Source organism: Anomaloglossus baeobatrachus, chromosome 6 (assembly GCF_048569485.1).
Source record: "Anomaloglossus baeobatrachus isolate aAnoBae1 chromosome 6, aAnoBae1.hap1, whole genome shotgun sequence".
NCBI lineage: Eukaryota > Metazoa > Chordata > Amphibia > Anura > Aromobatidae > Anomaloglossus > Anomaloglossus baeobatrachus.
In genome coordinates this window covers 259594440-259619928 of record NC_134358.1, presented here as the reverse complement: position 1 = coordinate 259619928, position 25489 = coordinate 259594440, and the positions used below count along the sequence as shown (strand labels likewise).

At 43.5% G+C, this 25489-nt stretch overlaps 1 long non-coding RNA gene across 1 annotated transcript in view; it reads left to right on the top strand.

The window, feature by feature from the left end:
* The first annotated feature begins 229 nt into the window (after positions 1–229).
* Positions 230–25489, top strand: part of LOC142244288 (uncharacterized) — a 28426-nt gene continuing 3166 nt past the window's right edge. Inside the window, exons 1-2 of the long non-coding RNA XR_012724494.1 lie at positions 230–550; positions 25322–25473. This is a non-coding gene — a long non-coding RNA (uncharacterized LOC142244288). The remainder of the gene's footprint in view (positions 551–25321; positions 25474–25489) is intronic.

The following is a 25489-nucleotide window of genomic DNA, read 5'->3' as shown; positions in this document are numbered from 1 at the left end:
TCACACACAGCAGATCGCAGGCACGCACAGCCATCACAGATACACACATCCACACATCCGATCGCAGGCACACACAGCCAATCACAGACACACACATCCGATCGCAGGCACACACAGCCGATCACAGATACACACATCCGATCGCAGGCACGCACAGCCATCACAGATACACACATCCGATCGCAGGCACACACAGCCGATCACAGATACACACATCCAAACAAAGACACACACAGCCGATCACAGATACACACATCCGAATGCAGACACACACAGCTGATCGCAGAAAAACACAGCCGATCACAGATACACACATCCGAATGCAGACACACACAGCTGATCGCAGAAAAACACAGCCGATCACAGGCACACACACACACAGCAGATCACACAAACACACACACACACATCACATCAGATCACATCCAGCACTTACGGCAGCAGGGAATGAAGCAAGTCACGTGTCCGGCCGCAGGTCCTGTTCGTCGCGCTGCACCGCACTGTCTCTCAGGATTCTCCCGGCGAGAAGAGATCGGTGTCAATGGATGAGGTGAGTGTGTATGCGATCCGATGTGTGTGCGATCCAATGTTTGTGTGTGTGTGATTTGATGTTTGCGTTTGAGCCGATGTTTGTGTGTGCGATCTGATTATGTGTGCGATCTGACTGTGTGTGCAATCCGATGTGTGTGTGTGTGTGTGTGTGTGTGTGTGTGTGTGTGTGTGTGTGTGTGAGAGCTGATGTGTGCGGGTGTGCGATCACTGCAGGTCCTGCTGCTCGGCGTCTGGTGAGTGTAATTGCCGGTGCCGCTGTGTATAATGAAGTGTCCTGCAGTATCTATCTTTTTTAGCTGCACGGACACTTCATTATTGATCCGGGACTAGGGCTTATTTTCGGGGGAGGGCTTATATTTAAGCCTTTCTCCGAAAATGCTGAAAATCCCTGCTAGGGCTTATTTTTGGGGGAGGTCTTATTTTTGGAAAAACACGGTACTATGTAAGTGGATCCCAAGTATTATTTAAAAATGTCCTCTGAGCTCGTAAAATGTTTTGAAAAAACTTTATTTAGAATAATTTCCAATTCTGGAGCATCTCTGTTTGGAGCTATGCTGTGCTGTCATTTCTTCTAGGAAATTATGAATAAGTACACAACTTGGTATTCCCATTCCTGTTGTCAAAAGTCTCTATCCCTGCACACACTGGCTGCCCAATGAAGAGCTCTGAGAAAAGATTCTTCAGAATTAATATTTTATAGGAAATACAATCATGTACAACAACAAACATATCTAAAAAGTGGACAGGTTCTCTTAAAATGAGGTTTAGAAGATAAATAATTATTATCAACCACTCATGATTCAGTAGTAATGTCTTTTACATTGTCCACTCTTTATAAATAATCCAGAGTTATTTTGACCATAATATATGTAGGCAAAGCTGTAGCCTCTCTCTCTAAAGAGACTACATCAAGCAACATTTCGGAGAGCTGTGCCCACATCCTTATGTGCAAAGACATGCAGACATTTGGATGTATAGGCTGGCATATACCGTGTTTCCCCGAAAATAAGACCTCCCCCAAAAATAAGACCTAGTCGTGGTTCAATAATAAAATGTCCATGCAGCTAAAAAAGTTAAAGAATACTGCAGGACACTTCATTAGGCCCGCAACACACATCCGTGCCTCCGGTACATGTTTGGTATGTTTTTGCACGTACCGGAGACACGGAGACCCATGTTATTCTATGGGTGATGGCACACACGCGTAATATCACACGGAATGTGTGTCCGTGTGATAAGTACGTGTTTACGTTTTCCCGCATGGACGACATGTCCGTTTTTGGCGGTCAGCACGCAGGCACGGACCCGCTAAAGTCTATGGGTCCGTGCCTGCACGGACCGCACACGGAGCATGTCCGTGTTCAGCACGTATCGTCCGTGTGCGTTTTTCCACCAAAAATTAGAAACACTTGTTGCTAATCTATCAGGTCAATTGAAGGCCATTAATTCTGGCGGCAAACAGTCATATCCTGTCTCATTTGCACGCCAGACAGCAGCTGGGCACCTGTCCTCTCACTGCAGGGGAACAATTAGCAGTTTCAACACCACAGGTACTCATAATGGCACCAAGGATCGATACAGAGAGGCTGATTGGAGAAGTAGATACTATAAGACTATATGGTGTGCACTCAGCTACAAGTGAATTTGGAGGTGCTAGTGAGTGGACCAAGGTCCAGACTATCATATATACTGTAGACACTGCACTCTCTACTCAAAAAGAGTATAAAAAGACCAACAAATTTGTTTTTTCAAAAAAATTTTTTGTATTTTTATTTTTTGTCCATACTATAAATAGAAGAAAAAATATATAATACATATGGTGGGACGTTTCGGCCTTAACATCGGCCTTCTTCACGCCGTATTACACTGCAGAAAAGGCAAAATAAGGTAGAATCAACACATGAAAACACGCTATTTACATATATTTACATTTATACATTAGAAAAAAGAGTAGAATTTCTATCTCAGAGAAGAGAATTTCATGAAGGAATTTTTCCATGTCAACATTAAATCACTGGACATATGAGGTGCAACATTACATAATAGGTTACCATAGAAAAAACATGTAAAAACCAGGCAAAAAGCGACAGTAGTAGAGTTAAAAATAGAAATGAGAGATAAATATATATGTCACCTACCTCCATAGGGAAGAGGGAACTAGTTTCCAACAGGTGAAAGGAGTGAATGCAAGAAGGAATAGAATAGAGGGAACACTCTGGATATTGTTTTTTTCTATTGGTCACAGAAAGCAATTCCTGTAAATAAAAGTAAAGGATTGAGTGGGTAGCAGACCAACATATAGGGTAATAAGGACCCCTGATGGGGATATGTACATCTGGATTGGATTACCTGATAGGAAAAGTGTCTCAGGGTGCGTCTGCTTTGGCGAGATCTAATAAGTATGCCCGTGGAATATTTGGGATTGTGGTCCCTATAGTATAAAATGAAGAGTCATCATGGGTATTTTTTCAGAAACGGTTTAAAGGAGTGTCTATGGGGCATGTTGTGGATAAATTAACTACCTCGTAGTACTGTATATTCTTATTTCAATAATATTGAGAATAATGCAGAACCTTGTTCCGGATATGCTATTCTTAAATACAACACCACGCTGTTTGTCCTATAGAGAAAGGGACGTATATAATCAACCAGTCACTGGAGCCATGATACGGGTTATCTAGCAGTACAAATACCTTTTTGGATTCCACAAATAAGTTGTAGTTACTTGTTTGCCCTGTGTTGATCCTTACAGAATGTGGCTCCTTGAAAGAGATATGAGTTGAGCATACTTAGGAATATTGTACATATGTGCGGTTATCAGTGTACAATGTAAAGCAATGGTACCTCGGAGCAGTCTAGATTATTGGTCACCACTTGTTGCAGGGAATAGTTAATCAGCAGAAGCTTGCTGTAATCTAGGAGAGGTAATATGTGTCAGGGTTTGAGAACAAGTGTCAGGTCATGTAATGAAGCTGCTCAGCATAGTAAGCGTTACCTGTGTTATCCTTATACAGAAGGTATGTAAGGGGGAATGCTGAGTGTCCCTCTATGAGATAAAAAGACGAGGTTAAATCATTATATACAGGGTGCTCCCGGGTGGAGGGGTGTGGGATCGCATCATACCTTATGGACGCCGTCTTCCCAGACTGTGGCTGCTGCAATGAGGGTCTGCGCTCCCCGGCAATTTACTTCCGAAATCCGGAAGTAACGTCAGACGCCGGCGCATGCGCAGTAGCGCTATGCGTTCGTATTAGTGTGAATAAGGTACCGTTAGGTATGTAATAGAGACACAGGCGCCTGCGCAGTTGTTGATTTTTGGTACTTAGGGGAATGACTGTACTGGGAAGACGTTTTCATAGTATGTAGATGTTTGTAACAGTAGACAGAGAGGATGAAAGATAGGTAGAGGATGAGAATGGAGAAATAATTGACCTTGTGCAAAACGGTGTGTGGGAATCCCACTGTAGATGGTACATATATACAATAAATAATAAATGGACATGAGTATATATATGTATAAACATTATGAACAGAGGCACAGTATAACCCTATTATAGCATAAGTAGTATATCACAGTGGTTAAAAGCCATATAACGTTAGTCGTTTGACCTAAAGGAGAAAAAATGTTAATGCATATAGTATAAGGGTCCCAATATACTACTTGGTGCGTAACAGTATAGCGTACAAAATACTATGTGGTGGTGCCAATATATACTTTACCATCTAACAGTGGGTGCGTAGTGGAAGCAGAAATGGTGGTAGAGGTTTTTCTTAATTTTTCTGTAAAGAATTACAAGAAGATTAGTCCTCAGATATCCTACAGTTAAGAGAGTAGATAAACATATGAAAAGTTATTTTGTAGGCCAATCAATTTCTCTATTAAGTCCTTTAGGTGTAAGGGTTTGGAGTTTATATATCCAAAAGCTTTCACGCTTTTTCAAGAGTTCTATGTGGTTACCACCACGTCGGGGCCTGTATACTTTGTCTATAACTTGAAACCGCAGCTGTGCCACACTATGTCTGGCTTCATGAAAGTGGTGAGGGATGGGAAGCCATAATTTACCACATCTAATGGTCGATTTGTGACTAGCAATTCTGTCACCCACATGTTGGATCGTTTCCCCTACATACAGTAAACCACAAGGACACTTGATTATATAAACTACGAAATTGCTTTCGCAGGTAAAATGTTCCTTGATCTGAAAGCTCTTCCCAGATCTGGGGTGCACAAAATGGTCACCCTTTATCACGTTTGAGCAGGAGGCGCAGCTGAGGCAAGGAAAGGTGCCAGTTCGTTTAGGCGCTAAGAACGTTTGAGTGTTGGATTTTTCACTTCCCACATCGGCTTTGACCAAAGAATCTTTTATATTTTGTGGTCTCTTTTTACACATTAGTGGGGGAAGAGTAAATGAACCTACTTCAGGATAAGCCTTTTGGAGAAGCGGCCAATGGCGATAAATGATGTTATATATTTTGGGCATAGAGGGGTGGTGTGTATGCACAAACGGAATTCTGTCGTATTTGATAGTCTCTTTTTCCGTAGGGATAGCAAGGAGAGCCCTTTCCTTTTCTGTTTTTAATAAAGTCTCAGGGTAGTTCCGTACGAGGAACCTCTCAGTCATCTCCTCTAATCTCTGTTTCCTGATGGTGTCATCTGAGACTATACGAGAAATCCTTTTAAACTGTGACCTTGGTAGACTGTTCTTGGTGGATTTTGGGTGACAGCTGTTGTATGAAAGCATACAATTGCGGTCGGTAGGTTTGCGATAGAGATCAGATGATAAAAGGCCCGTTACATCTTTTTTAATAAGCGTATCTAGAAAATTGATTTCACTTGGGTGATGGTTGAGTGTAAATTTTAACTCTGGCCATATACCATTAATGTAGTTATCGAAGGAAGAGAGGCTTGTAGTATCACCCTGCCATATGCAAAAAATATCATCGATGTAACGGACCCAAACCAGGGCCAGTTCATCGAACGATGGGTAGGAGTAGATGTACCGATTCTCAAAAAAATCCATAAAAAGGTTTGCGTACGCGGGGGCTACATTTGATCCCATTGCGGTCCCGTGGCACTGGATATAAAAGTCATCTTTGAATAAGAAGTAATTCTCATTGAGAACTATTTCTAGAAGAGCCATGATAAAGTCGATTGAGTCTTGTTCTAGATTGGTGTCGTCCAGTGCTAATTTGGTAGCCTTGATACCCTTTGAGTGCGAGATGGAGGTATACAAGCTGGATACGTCCCATGTGCAGAGGAGGTTATTAGGGGATACTGAGCCTATACTTTTAATTTTCTGGAGAAAACTATTGGTGTCTAATATAAATGACCTGGTCTTTTTGGTAAGGGGGGTAAGAATCTTCTCGAGGTAGATGGAAAGGGGTGAGAGGATGGACTCGGTAGAAGCTACAATAGGCCGTCCGGGAGGGTTTGTGAGTGATTTATGTATTTTAGGTAGGATATAGAAAACAGGAGTTATGGGATGTGTTTTTGTTAGAAAAGAGCGAGTAGAAGAATCTATAGTGCCTTTATCCTGATAAATGGTCAGTAGATTCTGAATTTTTTGTTGGATTTTGAACACTGGATCAAATGGTATTTTTTGATAAGTGGTAGTGTCGTCAAGTTGGCGTCTTATTTCTTTTATATAGTCATGTGTGTTCAGAATCACAATTGCCCCTCCTTTATCTGCCGGCTTGAGGGTTATCATTTTGTTGTTCCTTAAAGCGGTTATGGCTAGTTTTTCTGATCTACTAATATTGCTATGTGTCGGGTAAAATCCTAATTGATGTTCGTGTATATTGTCCTTGATATCCCGGTCAACTAGTGATATGAAAGTTTCCACTGCATGGTAGGTTTTTGGCGGCATAAAAGAACTGGGATTGTATAGGCCAAGTGTCCTGATATTCGTCTCGTTGGGGGGTGTTGGTGGGTCCCTAGCCTGTGGGAGATTAGTGCCAAAGTGGGTTTTTAGCCTAACAGATCTATAAAACCTCTGGATATCACTTTCTAAAGTGAAAGAATCCCACCTAGGTGTAGGGCAAAAGGTGAGCCCTTTGTTCAATACGGTTAACTCATCTGGTGTCAGGGTGTAATCAGATATATTTACAACTAAATTGGGACCCTTACCTGTGATCTCAAGGTCATCGCCCAATCTCCTCCTCCCCCTCCTCGACCTCCTCGTTGGTTTGGTTTTCTTTTTCCAGGTCCTAAAAAAGGTGCTGTACTTGTGTGACTGCCACTGGATTCGCTTCCAGATGAGGCTGAGTGATAGTTCGGTGGTCTTCTCCATTGGCGTGTGTTGTTTGTTTGCCAATCTTTCCATCTGTAGACTCGATTTTGTAGATAATCGTCAGTATCTCTCTGAAATTTCTGTCTTTTTTTGTCCTCCAGATTTTTCTTAAAATCTTTAAGGGTATCGTCAGCCTTCTTTTTGAAGGTAGCAAGATCTCCAGGGGTCAGGCTATCCGCTAATTGGGTTTCTATGGATGTTATTTTATCCTTAGATTCTTTAATGGCAATTTGAAGATGTTCTATAGTTAGAACAATTATATCTAAGGAGCATTTGTTCAAAATTTGTTGGTACTTTTTACAATAGTCCTCGTTATTTGAGAAGAGAGTGGGTCTCAGATTGCATCTAAGGCCTCTTGGAATGCGGCTTTGTCTAAAATATTCCGCTAGGGTGGTACAATGGAGATCAAGGGAAATTAGCGTGCGATTCTCTTTTTCCCAGTCTCTAGACCTTACCTCTCTAATTGGGGTCCTGAGAAATTCAGTAGAATTAGTAACCTGGGATAATATATTGTTACAGGTAGTATCATCATATGCGAAAGTGTCCAAAGACATGGAAAAAGCTGGTGCAATCAACCAAGAAAGGTACGTACTATAAGACTATATGGTGTGCACTCAGCTACAAGTGAATTTGGAGGTGCTAGTGAGTGGACCAAGGTCCAGACTATCATATATACTGTAGACACTGCACTCTCTACTCAAAAAGAGTATAAAAAGACCAACAAATTTGTTTTTTCAAAAAAAATTTTTGTATTTTTATTTTTTGTCAATACTATAAATAGAAGAAAAAATATATAATACATATGGTGGGACGTTTCGGCCTTAACATCGGCCTTCTTCACGCCGTATTACACTGCAGAAAAGGCAAAATAAGGTAGAATCAACACATGAAAACACGCTATTTACATATATTTACATTTATACATTAGAAAAAAGAGTAGAATTTCTATCTCAGAGAAGAGAATTTCATGAAGGAATTTTTCCATGTCAACATTAAATCACTGGACATATGAGGTGCAACATTACATAATAGGTTACCATAGAAAAAACATGTAAAAACCAGGCAAAAAGCGACAGTAGTAGAGTTAAAAATAGAAATGAGAGATAAATATATATGTCACCTACCTACATAGGGAAGAGGGAACTAGTTTCAAACAGGTGAAAGGAGTGAATGCAAGAAGGAATAGAATAGAGGGAACACTCTGGATATTGTTTTTTTCTATTGGTCACAGAAAGCAATTCCTGTAAATAAAGAAGGGAATTTTGTTACTTACCGTAAATTCCTTTTCTTCTAGCTCTTATTGGGAGACCCAGACGATTGGGGTATAGCTACTGCCCTCCGGAGGCCACACAAAGCACTACACTAAAAAGTGCAAGGCCCCTCCCCTTCTGGCTATACCCCCCCGTGGTATCACGGGTTCTCCAGTTTTAGTGCCAAAGCAAGAAGGAGGAAGCCAATAACTGGTTTAAACAAATTAACTCCGAATAACGTCGGAGAACTGAAAAACCGTTCAACATGAACAACATGTGTACCCGCAAACAACCAAGAAATCCCGAAGGACAACAGGGCGGGTGCTGGGTCTCCCAATAAGAGCTAGAAGAAAAGGAATTTACGGTAAGTAACAAAATTCCCTTCTTCTTCAGCGCTCTATTGGGAGACCCAGACGATTGGGACGTCCAAAAGCTGTCCCTGGGTGGGTAAAGAGATACCTCATGTTAGAGCTGCAAAAACAGCCCTCCCCTACGGGGATGTCACTGCCGCCTGCAGGACTCTTCTACCTAAGCTGGCATCCGCCGAAGCATAGGTATGCACCTGATAATGTTTGGTGAAAGTGTGCAGACTCGACCAGGTAGCTGCCTGGCACACCTGTTGAGCCGAAGCCTGGTGTCGTAGCGCCCAGGACGCACCCACAGCTCTGGTTGAATGGGCTTTCAGCCCTGAAAGAACCGGAAGCCCTGCAGAACGGTAGGCTTCCAGAATTGGTTCCTTGATCCATCGAGCCAGGGTGGCTTTAGAAGCCTGCAACCTCTTGCGCGTACCAGCGACAAGGGCATCGGAACGGCGTATGGGCGCCGTGCGGGAAATGTAGATTCTGAGTGCTCTCACCAGATCTAGCAAACGTAAACATTCTCATACCGGTGAACCGGATGAGTGCAAAAGGACGGTAAGGAGATATCCTGATTAAGATGAAACGAGGATACGACCTTAGGGAGAAACTCCGGAATGATGCGCAGCACTACCTTGTCCTGGTGAAAACACCAGGAAGGGAGCCTTGGATGACAGAGCTGCCAGCTCAGACACTCGCCGAAGCGATGTGATCGCAACGAGAAACGCCACCTTCTGTGACAGGCGAGAAAAGAAAACTTCCTTCAGAGGCTCGAAAGGCGGCTTCTGGAGAGCAACTAGAACCCTGTTCAGATCCCATGGATCTAACGGCCGCTTGTACGGGGGTACGATATGACAAACCCCCTGCGGGAACGTGCGCACCTTAGAAAGACGTGCTAGACGCTTCTGAAAAAACACGGATAGTGCTGAGACTTGCCCTTTGAGGGAGTCTAGCGACAAGCCCTTTTCTAACTCCTATTGTAGGAAGGAAAGAAAAGTAGGCAATGCAAATGGCCAGGGAGACACTCCCTGAGTAGAGCACCAGATTAAGAAAATCTTCCACGTTCTGTGGTAGATCTTAGCAGACGTGGGCTTCCTAGCCTGTCTCATGGTGGCAACGACCCCTTGGGATAATCCTGAAGACGCTAGGATCCAGGACACAAAGGCCACACAGTCAGGTTCAGGGCCGCAGAATTCCGATGGAGAAAACGGCCCTTGAGACAGTAAGTCTGGTCGGTCTGGTAGTGACCCCGGTCGGCCGACCGTGAGATGCCACAGATCCGGGTACCACGGTCTCCTCGGCCAGTCTGGTGCGACGAGTATGACGCGGCTGCAATCGGATCTGATTTTTGCGCAGTACTCTGGGCAAGAGTGCCAGAGGTGGAAACACATATGTGAGCCGGAACTGCGACCAATCTTGCACTAAGGCGTCTGCCGCCAGAGCTCTGTGATCGCGCGATCGTGCCATAAATGCCGGGACCTTGTTGGTGTGCCGAGACGCCATTAGGTCGACGTCCGGCACCCCCCAGCGGCAACAGATTTCCTGAAACACGTCCGGGTGAAGGGACCATTCCCCCGCGTCCATGCCCTGGCGACTGAGGAAGTCTGCTTCCCAGTTTTCTACGCCCGGGATGTGAACTGCGGATATGGTGGATGCTGTGTCCTCCACCCACATGAGGATTCGCCGGACTTCCTGGAAGGCTGCTGACTGCGTGTCCCTCCTTGGTGGTTGATGTATGCCACCGCTGTGGAGATGTCCGACTGGATTCGGATCTGCTCTCTTTCTAGCCACTTCTGGAAAGCTAATAGGGTAAGATACCCTGCCCCGATTTCCAGAACATCGATCTGAAGGGTGGACTCCTGCTGAGTCCACGTCCCCTGAGCCATGTGGCGGAGACAAACTGCTCCCCACCCTGACAGACTCGTATCTGTCGTGACCACTGCCCAGGATGGGGGCTATGACAATGAGGTGGGAATAAGCCACTATTGCAGAGAGTCCTCGGCCGTCAGGGAAAGGGAGACTTCCCGTCCAGGGAGGTTGACTGCCCATCCCATTGGCGGAGAATGTCCCATTGCCGTTGGCGCAGATGAAACTGCGCAAAGAGAACTGCCTCGATGGCTGCCACCATCTTCCTTAGGAAGTGCATGAGGCGCCTTAAGGGGTGCGACTGGCCTTGAAGGAGAGACTGCACCTCTGTCTGCAGTGAACGCTGCTGGTTCAGCGGAAGCTTCACTATGGCTGATAGAGTATGAAACTCCATGCCGAGATACGTTAGTGATTGAGTCGGAGACAGATTTGACCTTGCCAAATTGATGATCCACCCGAAAGTCTGGAGAGTCTCCAGCGTAACATTCAGGCTGCGTTGGCATGCCTCGAGGGAGGGTGCTTTGACGAGTAGATCGTCCAAGTACGGGATCACCGGGTGTCCCTGAGAGTGCAAGACTGCTACCACTGCTGCCATGACCTTGGTGAACACCCGTGGGGCTGTCGCCAGACTGAATGGCAGAGCTACGAACTGAAGATGTTCGTCTCCTATCACAAAACGTAGAAAACGTTGGTGCTCCGTAGCAATTTGGCACGTGGAGATAGGCATCTTTGATGTCTGTTGAGGCAAGGAAGTCTCCTCGAGACATTGAGGCAATGACGGATCGGAGGGATCCCATCCGGAACCGCCTGGCGTTCGCATGCTCGTTGAGCAGTTTCAGGACCAGAACAGGACGGAAGGAACCGTCCATTTTTGGAGCCACAAAGAGATTGGAGTACAAACCCTCGCCCTCGCTCCTGAGGGGGGACAGGGATCACCACTCCTTCTGCTCTTAGAGCGTCCACCGCCTGCAGCAGGGCATCTGCTCGGTGGAGAGGTGGGGCCGTTCTGAAGAATGGAGTCGGAGGACGAGAACAGAACACTGTCCTGTGCACGTGAGCACAATGTCCGTCACCCACCGGTCTGTGACCTGTGGCAGCTAAATGTCGCCAAAGGCGGGGGAGTCTGCCATCAACCGCGGATGCGGAGAGAGAGAGAGAGAGCTGAGAGTCCTGAGGAGACCGCCTTGGTAGCGGTTCCTCCGACTGCCTTCCTTGGGCGAGATTGAGCCCGGCCGGAATCTGAGCCCGTCTGAGGTTTTGTAGCCCTTTTGCACGAGGACAATTGGGACCTGCCGGAGCTTGGGAAGGACCGAAACCTCGACTGTACTTTTAGGACAGTATTAACAGGGTAAGTCGCAGTGCAGACATTGCGGGGTTACGGACGCCTCTGCGGTACAGATGTCCCTGCTCAAGGTCAGCTGCGCAAGAACAGCTGAAAAGGTTAGGTTGCCAATACGGCTGTGGATGCCGGCAAGCCTGGAGATTGGAGAATCCACCTTTGGACCCTGGGTCCAGCGCTGACCACGTCAGGGGAAAAGGGATAACGTGTATCCTAAAAACGTTTGGAGAAGACGCTTATCTGGTAAGCGTGGTGTTCCTGGACTGCTTCTCTGAAGTCAGCGTGGCCAGAAAAATACTCAATATCTGCGTGAGATACTGAAAAGGAACTTCTCCTGTTCGTCTCCTATCTCCACTGGGGGAGCTGAGGGAGAAAGATCCAACCTTCCATTGATGGACGGTATAGGATCATTCCGTATGGCGTTACCACCCGGTGTATCCGGATTGAGAGCGATGTCAGTAACAAAGCCCTGAAGAGCTGCCTTTTGGTCAAGTAGATTGCCCATGGGTGCAAGTCTCTATATTATGACTACTCCGTCCCTGTCCATGGACAGGGTTGACAGGAGGTTTCTTTGGCCACAACTAGTAGAGCCCCGGCAGACGAAGTGCTAGAGACCCCGGCAGACGACGTGCTACAGGGGAGCATGCACACAATGGGACGGTGTCATGAACAGCATCCCATGTAGTAAAAACAGCACTGAAATCTGTGTTGCTTTTTTGCCGCTGCCGACTAGCTATCTAGAAGTATATAGCCAAGATTGGTGACCGTACATTGCAATGTATAGCATACAGGCATAAAGTACAAAAGACCACTGCAGCACAAGCAATACAAGCAGCATAGAAGCCTGTGCCCTGGCACCCCTGCTCTTCTGCTGCTGTATACTAGTCATCTAGGGGAATATAGCCCAGAAGAGTGACCCTACAGTGCAATGTATAGCATACAAGCACAAGTACAAATGAACACTGCAGCACATGCAATACAAGCAGCATAGAAGCCTGTGCCCTGGCACCCCAGCTCTTCTGCTGCTGTAGACTAGTCATCTCGGGGAATATGGCCCAGAAGAGTGACCATACAGTGCTATGTATAGCATACAAGCACAAGTACAAATGCACACTGCAGCCCATGCAATACAAGCAGCATAGAAAAAAAAACCTGTGCCCCAGCACCCTTGGTTTTCAGCTGCTGTAGTCTAGCCATTCCAGGAGAATATAGCTAAGACTAGCGACTGTACAGTGCAATGTATAGCATATAAGCATAAACACAAATGAACACCTCAGTCGTGCAATACAAGCAGCCTAGAAAGCCTGTGCCTTAGCACACCTGCTTTCCTGCTGCTGATGTGTCGCTCCCCAAGCGGGCATATAGCGACCTATGCAGTAAAAAACAACACATGTACACACTGCAGTTATATCGTGGTCAGCACTATGTGTGCCTCTTACCGCCCGCCTATAAGCGGGTGTATGATCGCCACCGTCCTGCCTTGGTGCCGAAAGTCCGAGCTCGGACTGCAGTAATGGCTGCCGGCTTCTTCCCCAGCTCATGTGAGGAGGGGCGGGCCGTGGGCGTGCCCCCAAGGCAGAGCGGGAATCCGGCGTCCGACAGTGTGCAGTGAGAGGGCTGGAGCATGTAAAAAGGCTCCAGCCCTCGGCGCTGCTGATTGCTCAGCGCCTGTCCCCTTCCCTGAGTGACAGGGAGGGGGCGGGAACGAAGCGGCACTAGGCCGCAGAAGCCGGGGACTGGATTTATAAGCGCCGCCGCCGTAAAAGCGCGGTCGGCGCCCAGTCCCCGGCGAACTACAAGTCCCAGCCGCGCCGCCGCTCCCGGAGCGTCCGGCGCGGTAGTTCCCAAAACACAAAGTCACTCAGCAAAGCTGCAGTGACTGTAACCCTTTACTGTCCCCGGCGCACTAGCACACCCAGCAAGTCTGGAGTGTGCTGTGCCTGTGTGTACGGGGACACAGAGTACCTGTAATGGTGCAGGGCCATGTCCCTGAACGGTACTCCAGCTCCGTATCCAGCAGGTTCAAATGGGTCTGTGGATGGAGCCCGGCGTCAGAGCTTTGAGGCCGGCAGGATCCCACTTCCTCAGAGCCCCTCAGGGGGATGTGGAAGGAAAGCAGCATGTGGGCTCCAGCCTCCGTACCAGCAATAGGTACCTCAACCTTACAACACCATCCACGGGTGAGAAGGGAGCATGCTGGGGGCCCTATATGGGCCCTCTTTTCTTCCATCCGAAATAGTCAGCAGCTACTGCTGACTAAACAGTGGAGCTATGCGTGGATGTCTGACCTCCTTCGCACAAAGCTTGAAAACTGGAGAACCCGTGATACCACGGGGGGGTATAGCCAGAAGGGGAGGGGCCTTGCACTTTTTAGTGTAGTGCTTTGTGTGGCCTCCGGAGGGCAGTAGCTATACCCCAATCGTCTGGGTCTCCCAATAGAGCGCTGAAGAAAGTAAAGGATTGAGTGGGTAGCAGACCAACATATAGGGTAATAAGGACCCCTGATGGGGATATGTACATCTGGATTGGATTACCTGATAGGAAAAGTGTCTCAGGGTGCGTCTGCTTTGGCGAGATCTAATAAGTATGCCCGTGGAATATTTGGGATTGTGGTCCCTATAGTATAAAATGAAGAGTCATCATGGGTATTTTTTCAGAAACGGTTTAAAGGAGTGTCTATGGGGCATGTTGTGGATAAATTAACTACCTCGTAGTACTGTATATCCTTATTTCAATAATATTGAGAATAATGCAGAACCTTGTTCCGGATATGCTATTCTTAAATACAACACCACGCTGTTTGTCCTATAGAGAAAGGGACGTATATAATCAACCAGTCACTGGAGCCATGATACGGGTTATCTAGCAGTACAAATACCTTTTTGGATTCCACAAATAAGTTGTAGTTACTTGTTTGCCCTGTGTTGATCCTTACAGAATGTGGCTCCTTGAAAGAGATATGAGTTGAGCATACTTAGGAATATTGTACATATGTGCGGTTATCAGTGTACAATGTAAAGCAATGGTACCTCGGAGCAGTCTAGATTATTGGTCACCACTTGTTGCAGGGAATAGTTAATCAGCAGAAGCTTGCTGTAATCTAGGAGAGGTAATATGTGTCAGGGTTTGAGAACAAGTGTCAGGTCATGTAATGAAGCTGCTCAGCATAGTAAGCGTTACCTGTGTTATCCTTATACAGAAGGTATGTAAGGGGGAATGCTGAGTGTCCCTCTATGAGATAAAAAGACGAGGTTAAATCATTATATACAGGGTGCTCCCGGGTGGAGGGGTGTGGGATCGCATCATACCTTATGGACGCCGTCTTCCCAGACTGTGGCTGCTGCAATGAGGGTCTGCGCTCCCCGGCAATTTACTTCCGAAATCCGGAAGTAACGTCAGACGCCGGCGCATGCGCAGTAGCGCTATGCGTTCGTATTAGTGTGAATAAGGTACCGTTAGGTATGTAATAGAGACACAGGCGCCTGCGCAGTTGTTGATTTTTGGTACTTAGGGGAATGACTGTACTGGGAAGACGTTTTCATAGTATGTAGATGTTTGTAACAGTAGACAGAGAGGATGAAAGATAGGTAGAGGATGAGAATGGAGAAATAATTGACCTTGTGCAAAACGGTGTGTGGGAATCCCACTGTAGATGGTACATATATACAATAAATAATAAATGGACATGAGTATATATATGTATAAACATTATGAACAGAGGCACAGTATAACCCTATTATAGCATAAGTAGTATATCACAGTGGTTAAAAGCCATATAACGTTAGTCGTTTGACCTAAAGGAGAAAAAATGTTAATGCATATAGTATAAGGGTCCCAATATACTACTTGGTGCGTAACAGTATAGCGTACAAAATACTATGTGGTGGTGCCAATATATACTTTACCATCTAACAGTGGGTGCGTAGTGGAAGCAGAAATGGTGGTAGAGGTTTTTCTTAATTTTTCTGTAAAGAATTACAAGAAGATTAGTCCTCAGATATCCTACAGTTAAGAGAGTAGATAAACATATGAAAAGTTATTTTGTAGGCCAATCAATTTCTCTATTAAGTCCTTTAGGTGTAAGGGTTTGGAGTTTATATATCCAAAAGCTTTCACGCTTTTTCAAGAGTTCTATGTGGTTACCACCACGTCGGGGCCTGTATACTTTGTCTATAACTTGAAACCGCAGCTGTGCCACACTATGTCTGGCTTCATGAAAGTGGTGAGGGATGGGAAGCCATAATTTACCACATCTAATGGTCGATTTGTGACTAGGTCCGTTACATCGATGATATTTTTTGCATATGGCAGGGTGATACTACAAGCCTCTCTTCCTTCGATAACTACATTAATGGTATATGGCCAGAGTTAAAATTTACACTCAACCATCACCCAAGTGAAATCAATTTTCTAGATACGCTTATTAAAAAAGATGTAACGGGCCTTTTATCATCTGATCTCTATCGCAAACCTACCGACCGCAATTGTATGCTTTCATACAACAGCTGTCACCCAAAATCCACCAAGAACAGTCTACCAAGGTCACAGTTTAAAAGGATTTCTCGTATAGTCTCAGATGACACCATCAGGAAACAGAGATTAGAGGAGATGACTGAGAGGTTCCTCGTACGGAACTACCCTGAGACTTTATTAAAAACAGAAAAGGAAAGGGCTCTCCTTGCTATCCCTACGGAAAAAGAGACTATCAAATACGACAGAATTCCGTTTGTGCATACACACCACCCCTCTATGCCCAAAATATATAACATCATTTATCGCCATTGGCCGCTTCTCCAAAAGGCTTATCCTGAAGTAGGTTCATTTACTCTTCCCCCACTAATGTGTAAAAAGAGACCACAAAATATAAAAGATTCTTTGGTCAAAGCCGATGTGGGAAGTGAAAAATCCAACACTCAAACGTTCTTAGCGCCTAAACGAACTGGCACCTTTCCTTGCCTCAGCTGCGCCTCCTGCTCAAACGTGATAAAGGGTGACCATTTTGTGCACCCCAGATCTGGGAAGAGCTTTCAGATCAAGGAACATTTTACCTGCGAAAGCAATTTCGTAGTTTATATAATCAAGTGTCCTTGTGGTTTACTGTATGTAGGGGAAACGATCCAACATGTGGGTGACAGAATTGCTAGTCACAAATCGACCATTAGATGTGGTAAATTATGGCTTCCCATCCCTCACCACTTTCATGAAGCCAGACATAGTGTGGCACAGCTGCGGTTTCAAGTTATAGACAAAGTATACAGGCCCCGACGTGGTGGTAACCACATAGAACTCTTGAAAAAGCGTGAAAGCTTTTGGATATATAAACTCCAAACCCTTACACCTAAAGGACTTAATAGAGAAATTGATTGGCCTACAAAATAACTTTTCATATGTTTATCTACTCTCTTAACTGTAGGATATCTGAGGACTAATCTTCTTGTAATTCTTTACAGAAAAATTAAGAAAAACCTCTACCACCATTTCTGCTTCCACTACGCACCCACTGTTAGATGGTAAAGTATATATTGGCACCACCACATAGTATTTTGTACGCTATACTGTTACGCACCAAGTAGTATATTGGGACCCTTATACTATATGCATTAACATTTTTTCTCCTTTAGGTCAAACGACTAACGTTATATGGCTTTTAACCACTGTGATATACTACTTATGCTATAATAGGGTTATACTGTGCCTCTGTTCATAATGTTTATACATATATATACTCATGTCCATTTATTATTTATTGTATATATGTACCATCTACAGTGGGATTCCCACACACCGTTTTGCACAAGGTCAATTATTTCTCCATTCTCATCCTCTACCTATCTTTCATCCTCTCTGTCTACTGTTACAAACATCTACATACTATGAAAACGTCTTCCCAGTACAGTCATTCCCCTAAGTACCAAAAATCAACAACTGCGCAGGCGCCTGTGTCTCTATTACATACCTAACGGTACCTTATTCACACTAATACGAACGCATAGCGCTACTGCGCATGCGCCGGCGTCTGACGTTACTTCCGGATTTCGGAAGTAAATTGCCGGGGAGCGCAGACCCTCATTGCAGCAGCCACAGTCTGGGAAGACGGCGTCCATAAGGTATGATGCGATCCCACACCCCTCCACCCGGGAGCACCCTGTATATAATGATTTAACCTCGTCTTTTTATCTCATAGAGGGACACTCAGCATTCCCCCTTACATACCTTCTGTATAAGGATAACACAGGTAACGCTTACTATGCTGAGCAGCTTCATTACATGACCTGACACTTGTTCTCAAACCCTGACACATATTACCTCTCCTAGATTACAGCAAGCTTCTGCTGATTAACTATTCCCTGCAACAAGTGGTGACCAATAATCTAGACTGCTCCGAGGTACCATTGCTTTACATTGTACACTGATAACCGCACATATGTACAATATTCCTAAGTATGCTCAACTCATATCTCTTTCAAGGAGCCACATTCTGTAAGGATCAACACAGGGCAAACAAGTAACTACAACTTATTTGTGGAATCCAAAAAGGTATTTGTACTGCTAGATAACCCGTATCATGGCTCCAGTGACTGGTTGATTATATACGTCCCTTTCTCTATAGGACAAACAGCGTGGTGTTGTATTTAAGAATAGCATATCCGGAACAAGGTTCTGCATTATTCTCAATATTATTGAAATAAGGATATACAGTACTACGAGGTAGTTAATTTATCCACAACATGCCCCATAGACACTCCTTTAAACCGTTTCTGAAAAAATACCCATGATGACTCTTCATTTTATACTATAGGGACCACAATCCCAAATATTCCACGGGCATACTTATTAGATCTCGCCAAAGCAGACGCACCCTGAGATACTTTTCCTATCAGGTAATCCAATCCAGATGTACATATCCCCATCAGGGGTCCTTATTACCCTATATGTTGGTCTGCTACCCACTCAATCCTTTACTTTTATTTACAGGAATTGCTTTCTGTGACCAATAGAAAAAAACAATATCCAGAGTGTTCCCTCTATTCTATTCCTTCTTGCATTCACTCCTTTCACCTGTTGGAAACTAGTTCCCTCTTCCCTATGGAGGTAGGTGACATATATATTTATCTCTCATTTCTATTTTTAACTCTACTACTGTCGCTTTTTGCCTGGTTTTTACATGTTTTTTCTATGGTAACCTATTATGTAATGTTGCACCTCATATGTCCAGTGATTTAATGTTGACATGGAAAAATTCCTTCATGAAATTCTCTTCTCTGAGATAGAAATTCTACTCTTTTTTCTAATGTATAAATGTAAATATATGTAAATAGCGTGTTTTCATGTGTTGATTCTACCTTATTTTGCCTTTTCTGCAGTGTAATACGGCGTGAAGAAGGCCGATGTTAAGGCCGAAACGTCCCACCATATGTATTATATATTTTTTCTTCTATTTATAGTATTGACAAAAAATAAAAATACAAAAATTTTTTTTGAAAAAACAAATTTGTTGGTCTTTTTATACTCTTTTTGAGTAGAGAGTGCAGTGTCTACAGTATATATGATAGTCTGGACCTTGGTCCAGTCACTAGCACCTCCAAATTCACTTGTAGCTGAGTGCACACCATATAGTCTTATAGTACGTACCTTTCTTGGTTGATTGCACCAGCTTTTTCCATGTCTTTGGACACTTTCGCATATGATGATACTACCTGTAACAATATATTATCCCAGGTTACTAATTCTACTGAATTTCTCAGGACCCCAATTAGAGAGGTAAGGTCTAGAGACTGGGAAAAAGAGAATCGCACGCTAATTTCCCTTGATCTCCATTGTACCACCCTAGCGGAATATTTTAGACAAAGCCGCATTCCAAGAGGCCTTAGATGCAATCTGAGACCCACTCTCTTCTCAAATAACGAGGACTATTGTAAAAAGTACCAACAAATTTTGAACAAATGCTCCTTAGATATAATTGTTCTAACTATAGAACATCTTCAAATTGCCATTAAAGAATCTAAGGATAAAATAACATCCATAGAAACCCAATTAGCGGATAGCCTGACCCCTGGAGATCTTGCTACCTTCAAAAAGAAGGCTGACGATACCCTTAAAGATTTTAAGAAAAATCTGGAGGACAAAAAAAGACAGAAATTTCAGAGAGATACTGACGATTATCTACAAAATCGAGTCTACAGATGGAAAGATTGGCAAACAAACAACACACGCCAATGGAGAAGACCACCGAACTATCACTCAGCCTCATCTGGAAGCGAATCCAGTGGCAGTCACACAAGTACAGCACCTTTTTTAGGACCTGGAAAAAGAAAACCAAACCAACGAGGAGGTCGAGGAGGGGGAGGAGGAGATTGGGCGATGACCTTGAGATCACAGGTAAGGGTCCCAATTTAGTTGTAAATATATCTGATTACACCCTGACACCAGATGAGTTAACCGTATTGAACAAAGGGCTCACCTTTTGCCCTACACCTAGGTGGGATTCTTTCACTTTAGAAAGTGATATCCAGAGGTTTTATAGATCTGTTAGGCTAAAAACCCACTTTGGCACTAATCTCCCACAGGCTAGGGACCCACCAACACCCCCCAACGAGACGAATATCAGGACACTTGGCCTATACAATCCCAGTTCTTTTATGCCGCCAAAAACCTACCATGCAGTGGAAACTTTCATATCACTAGTTGACCGGGATATCAAGGACAATATACACGAACATCAATTAGGATTTTACCCGACACATAGCAATATTAGTAGATCAGAAAAACTAGCCATAACCGCTTTAAGGAACAACAAAATGATAACCCTCAAGCCGGCAGATAAAGGAGGGGCAATTGTGATTCTGAACACACATGACTATATAAAAGAAATAAGACGCCAACTTGACGACACTACCACTTATCAAAAAATACCATTTGATCCAGTGTTCAAAATCCAACAAAAAATTCAGAATCTACTGACCATTTATCAGGATAAAGGCACTATAGATTCTTCTACTCGCTCTTTTCTAACAAAAACACATCCCATAACTCCTGTTTTCTATATCCTACCTAAAATACATAAATCACTCACAAACCCTCCCGGACGGCCTATTGTAGCTTCTACCGAGTCCATCCTCTCACCCCTTTCCATCTACCTCGAGAAGATTCTTACCCCCCTTACCAAAAAGACCAGGTCATTTATATTAGACACCAATAGTTTTCTCCAGAAAATTAAAAGTATAGGCTCAGTATCCCCTAATAACCTCCTCTGCACATGGGACGTATCCAGCTTGTATACCTCCATCTCGCACTCAAAGGGTATCAAGGCTACCAAATTAGCACTGGACGACACCAATCTAGAACAAGACTCAATCGACTTTATCATGGCTCTTCTAGAAATAGTTCTCAATGAGAATTACTTCTTATTCAAAGATGACTTTTATATCCAGTGCCACGGGACCGCAATGGGATCAAATGTAGCCCCCGCGTACGCAAACCTTTTTATGGATTTTTTTGAGAATCGGTACATCTACTCCTACCCATCGTTCGATGAACTGGCCCTGGTTTGGGTCCGTTACATCGATGATATTTTTTGCATATGGCAGGGTGATACTACAAGCCTCTCTTCCTTCGATAACTACATTAATGGTATATGGCCAGAGTTAAAATTTACACTCAACCATCACCCAAGTGAAATCAATTTTCTAGATACGCTTATTAAAAAAGATGTAACGGGCCTTTTATCATCTGATCTCTATCGCAAACCTACCGACCGCAATTGTATGCTTTCATACAACAGCTGTCACCCAAAATCCACCAAGAACAGTCTACCAAGGTCACAGTTTAAAAGGATTTCTCGTATAGTCTCAGATGACACCATCAGGAAACAGAGATTAGAGGAGATGACTGAGAGGTTCCTCGTATGGAACTACCCTGAGACTTTATTAAAAACAGAAAAGGAAAGGGCTCTCCTTGCTATCCCTACGGAAAAAGAGACTATCAAATACGACAGAATTCCGTTTGTGCATACACACCACCCCTCTATGCCCAAAATATATAACATCATTTATCGCCATTGGCCGCTTCTCCAAAAGGCTTATCCTGAAGTAGGTTCATTTACTCTTCCCCCACTAATGTGTAAAAAGAGACCACAAAATATAAAAGATTCTTTGGTCAAAGCCGATGTGGGAAGTGAAAAATCCAACACTCAAACGTTCTTAGCGCCTAAACGAACTGGCACCTTTCCTTGCCTCAGCTGCGCCTCCTGCTCAAACGTGATAAAGGGTGACCATTTTGTGCACCCCAGATCTGGGAAGAGCTTTCAGATCAAGGAACATTTTACCTGCGAAAGCAATTTCGTAGTTTATATAATCAAGTGTCCTTGTGGTTTACTGTATGTAGGGGAAACGATCCAACATGTGGGTGACAGAATTGCTAGTCACAAATCGACCATTAGATGTGGTAAATTATGGCTTCCCATCCCTCACCACTTTCATGAAGCCAGACATAGTGTGGCACAGCTGCGGTTTCAAGTTATAGACAAAGTATACAGGCCCCGACGTGGTGGTAACCACATAGAACTCTTGAAAAAGCGTGAAAGCTTTTGGATATATAAACTCCAAACCCTTACACCTAAAGGACTTAATAGAGAAATTGATTGGCCTACAAAATAACTTTTCATATGTTTATCTACTCTCTTAACTGTAGGATATCTGAGGACTAATCTTCTTGTAATTCTTTACAGAAAAATTAAGAAAAACCTCTACCACCATTTCTGCTTCCACTACGCACCCACTGTTAGATGGTAAAGTATATATTGGCACCACCACATAGTATTTTGTACGCTATACTGTTACGCACCAAGTAGTATATTGGGACCCTTATACTATATGCATTAACATTTTTTCTCCTTTAGGTCAAACGACTAACGTTATATGGCTTTTAACCACTGTGATATACTACTTATGCTATAATAGGGTTATACTGTGCCTCTGTTCATAATGTTTATACATATATATACTCATGTCCATTTATTATTTATTGTATATATGTACCATCTACAGTGGGATTCCCACACACCGTTTTGCACAAGGTCAATTATTTCTCCATTCTCATCCTCTACCTATCTTTCATCCTCTCTGTCTACTGTTACAAACATCTACATACTATGAAAACGTCTTCCCAGTACAGTCATTCCCCTAAGTACCAAAAATCAACAACTGCGCAGGCGCCTGTGTCTCTATTACATACCTAACGGTACCTTATTCACACTAATACGAACGCATAGCGCTACTGCGCATGCGCCGGCGTCTGACGTTAATTCCGGATTTCGGAAGTAAATTGCCGGGGAGCGCAGACCCTCATTGCAGCAGCCACAGTCTGGGAAGACGGCGTCCATAAGGTATGATGCGATCCCACACCCCTCCACCCGGGAGCACCCTGTATATAATGATTTAACCTCGTCTTTTTATCTCATAGAGGGACACTCAGCATTCCCCCTTACATACCTTCTGTATAAGGATAACACAGGTAACGCTTACTATGCTGAGCAGCTTCATTACATGACCTGACACTTGTTCTCAAACCCTGACACATATTACCTCTCCTAGATTACAGCAAGCTTCTGCTGATTAACTATTCCCTGCAACAAGTGGTGACCAATAATCTAGACTGCTCCGAGGTACCATTGCTTTACATTGTACACTGATAACCGCACATATGTACAATATTCCTAAGTATGCTCAACTCATATCTCTTTCAAGGAGCCACATTCTGTAAGGATCAACACAGGGCAAACAAGTAACTACAACTTATTTGTGGAATCCAAAAAGGTATTTGTACTGCTAGATAACCCGTATCATGGCTCCAGTGACTGGTTGATTATATACGTCCCTTTCTCTATAGGACAAACAGCGTGGTGTTGTATTTAAGAATAGCATATCCGGAACAAGGTTCTGCATTATTCTCAATATTATTGAAATAAGGATATACAGTACTACGAGGTAGTTAATTTATCCACAACATGCCCCATAGACACTCCTTTAAACCGTTTCTGAAAAAATACCCATGATGACTCTTCATTTTATACTATAGGGACCACAATCCCAAATATTCCACGGGCATACTTATTAGATCTCGCCAAAGCAGACGCACCCTGAGATACTTTTCCTATCAGGTAATCCAATCCAGATGTACATATCCCCATCAGGGGTCCTTATTACCCTATATGTTGGTCTGCTACCCACTCAATCCTTTAATTTTATTTACAGGAATTGCTTTCTGTGACCAATAGAAAAAAACAATATCCAGAGTGTTCCCTCTATTCTATTCCTTCTTGCATTCACTCCTTTCACCTGTTGGAAACTAGTTCCCTCTTCCCTATGGAGGTAGGTGACATATATATTTATCTCTCATTTCTATTTTTAACTCTACTACTGTCGCTTTTTGCCTGGTTTTTACATGTTTTTTCTATGGTAACCTATTATGTAATGTTGCACCTCATATGTCCAGTGATTTAATGTTGACATGGAAAAATTCCTTCATGAAATTCTCTTCTCTGAGATAGAAATTCTACTCTTTTTTCTAATGTATAAATGTAAATATATGTAAATAGCGTGTTTTCATGTGTTGATTCTACCTTATTTTGCCTTTTCTGCAGTGTAATACGGCGTGAAGAAGGCCGATGTTAAGGCCGAAACGTCCCACCATATGTATTATATATTTTTTCTTCTATTTATAGTATTGACAAAAAATAAAAATACAAAAAATTTTTTTGAAAAAACAAATTTGTTGGTCTTTTTATACTCTTTTTGAGTAGAGAGTGCAGTGTCTACAGTATATATGGAGAAGTAGATAGGCATCCAGAGCTGTGGGACACACGTGTTGATGGATACCACGACAGGTTGATGGTGGAGAGAGCCTGGATGTCTGTGGCTGAACAAGTCTACCCCAGAAATGGATGGTCCATAAGCTCCCCTGGCAGGAAAAATAAATATGGTGAGTACAGATATTTACATGGCTTCTGTCATTATCTACATGTCCTCATTCTGTTGTCCGATTTTATACATATGTGCATAGTATATTTGGCTGTCATTAATGGGCCTGACTCAATGTGAGTTACACTTCTGACACACATACAGGAAAATGTGTTTTTTGATGGTTTTGGTTGATTTTTTGCTTATGGCAAAATGCCCAAATAGAGATGTGGCCTGTAAAGCATTTCATGCATGTGCCAAATACATTGAATGTTGGTAAAGCTACAGGTTTTTATTTATTTATTTTTTTTAACATAGATAATATATTGTCTTTTTTATTTACAAGTTGTTTATTGAAAACCATTCCTGTATTTTGCTTCCTTGGTGTACATATATGTGTCACATATGGCTATGTCAGTTTTTTTAAGGCCATGGCTTTTTTGCAAGGTGTAGTCATGCCTTCACAGCTGATTTAGAGTTTAAAAAAAATTGTATTTTTGTGAAATTTGACATTGGTATTGGGCTGGTAAATTGTTTGTTAATGCTAGCTTATGTGTCTATAATGTCACTATATGCTACACATTGGTGTTGGTTTACTTAGCATCTGTTTTTGGCCACAACATATTGTTTAAAGTGACATTGCAAGAACTTAGTGGCATATTCATGTAATGTTTATGTTACCAACACATATTCTGTTGTTGATTTCTTACAGTGGACATGGTGAAACGCCGTTGGCAGTCTGCACGCACCAATTTCACAGAGAATTTAATCCAGTGGCTACCACAGCTGCAGCTAGCAAGAAAAAAAAATATATGTACATTATGACAGGCTCAGCTACCTTATGCCAGTGATGGAGGTGACAAAGTAAGTTCATAGTTTG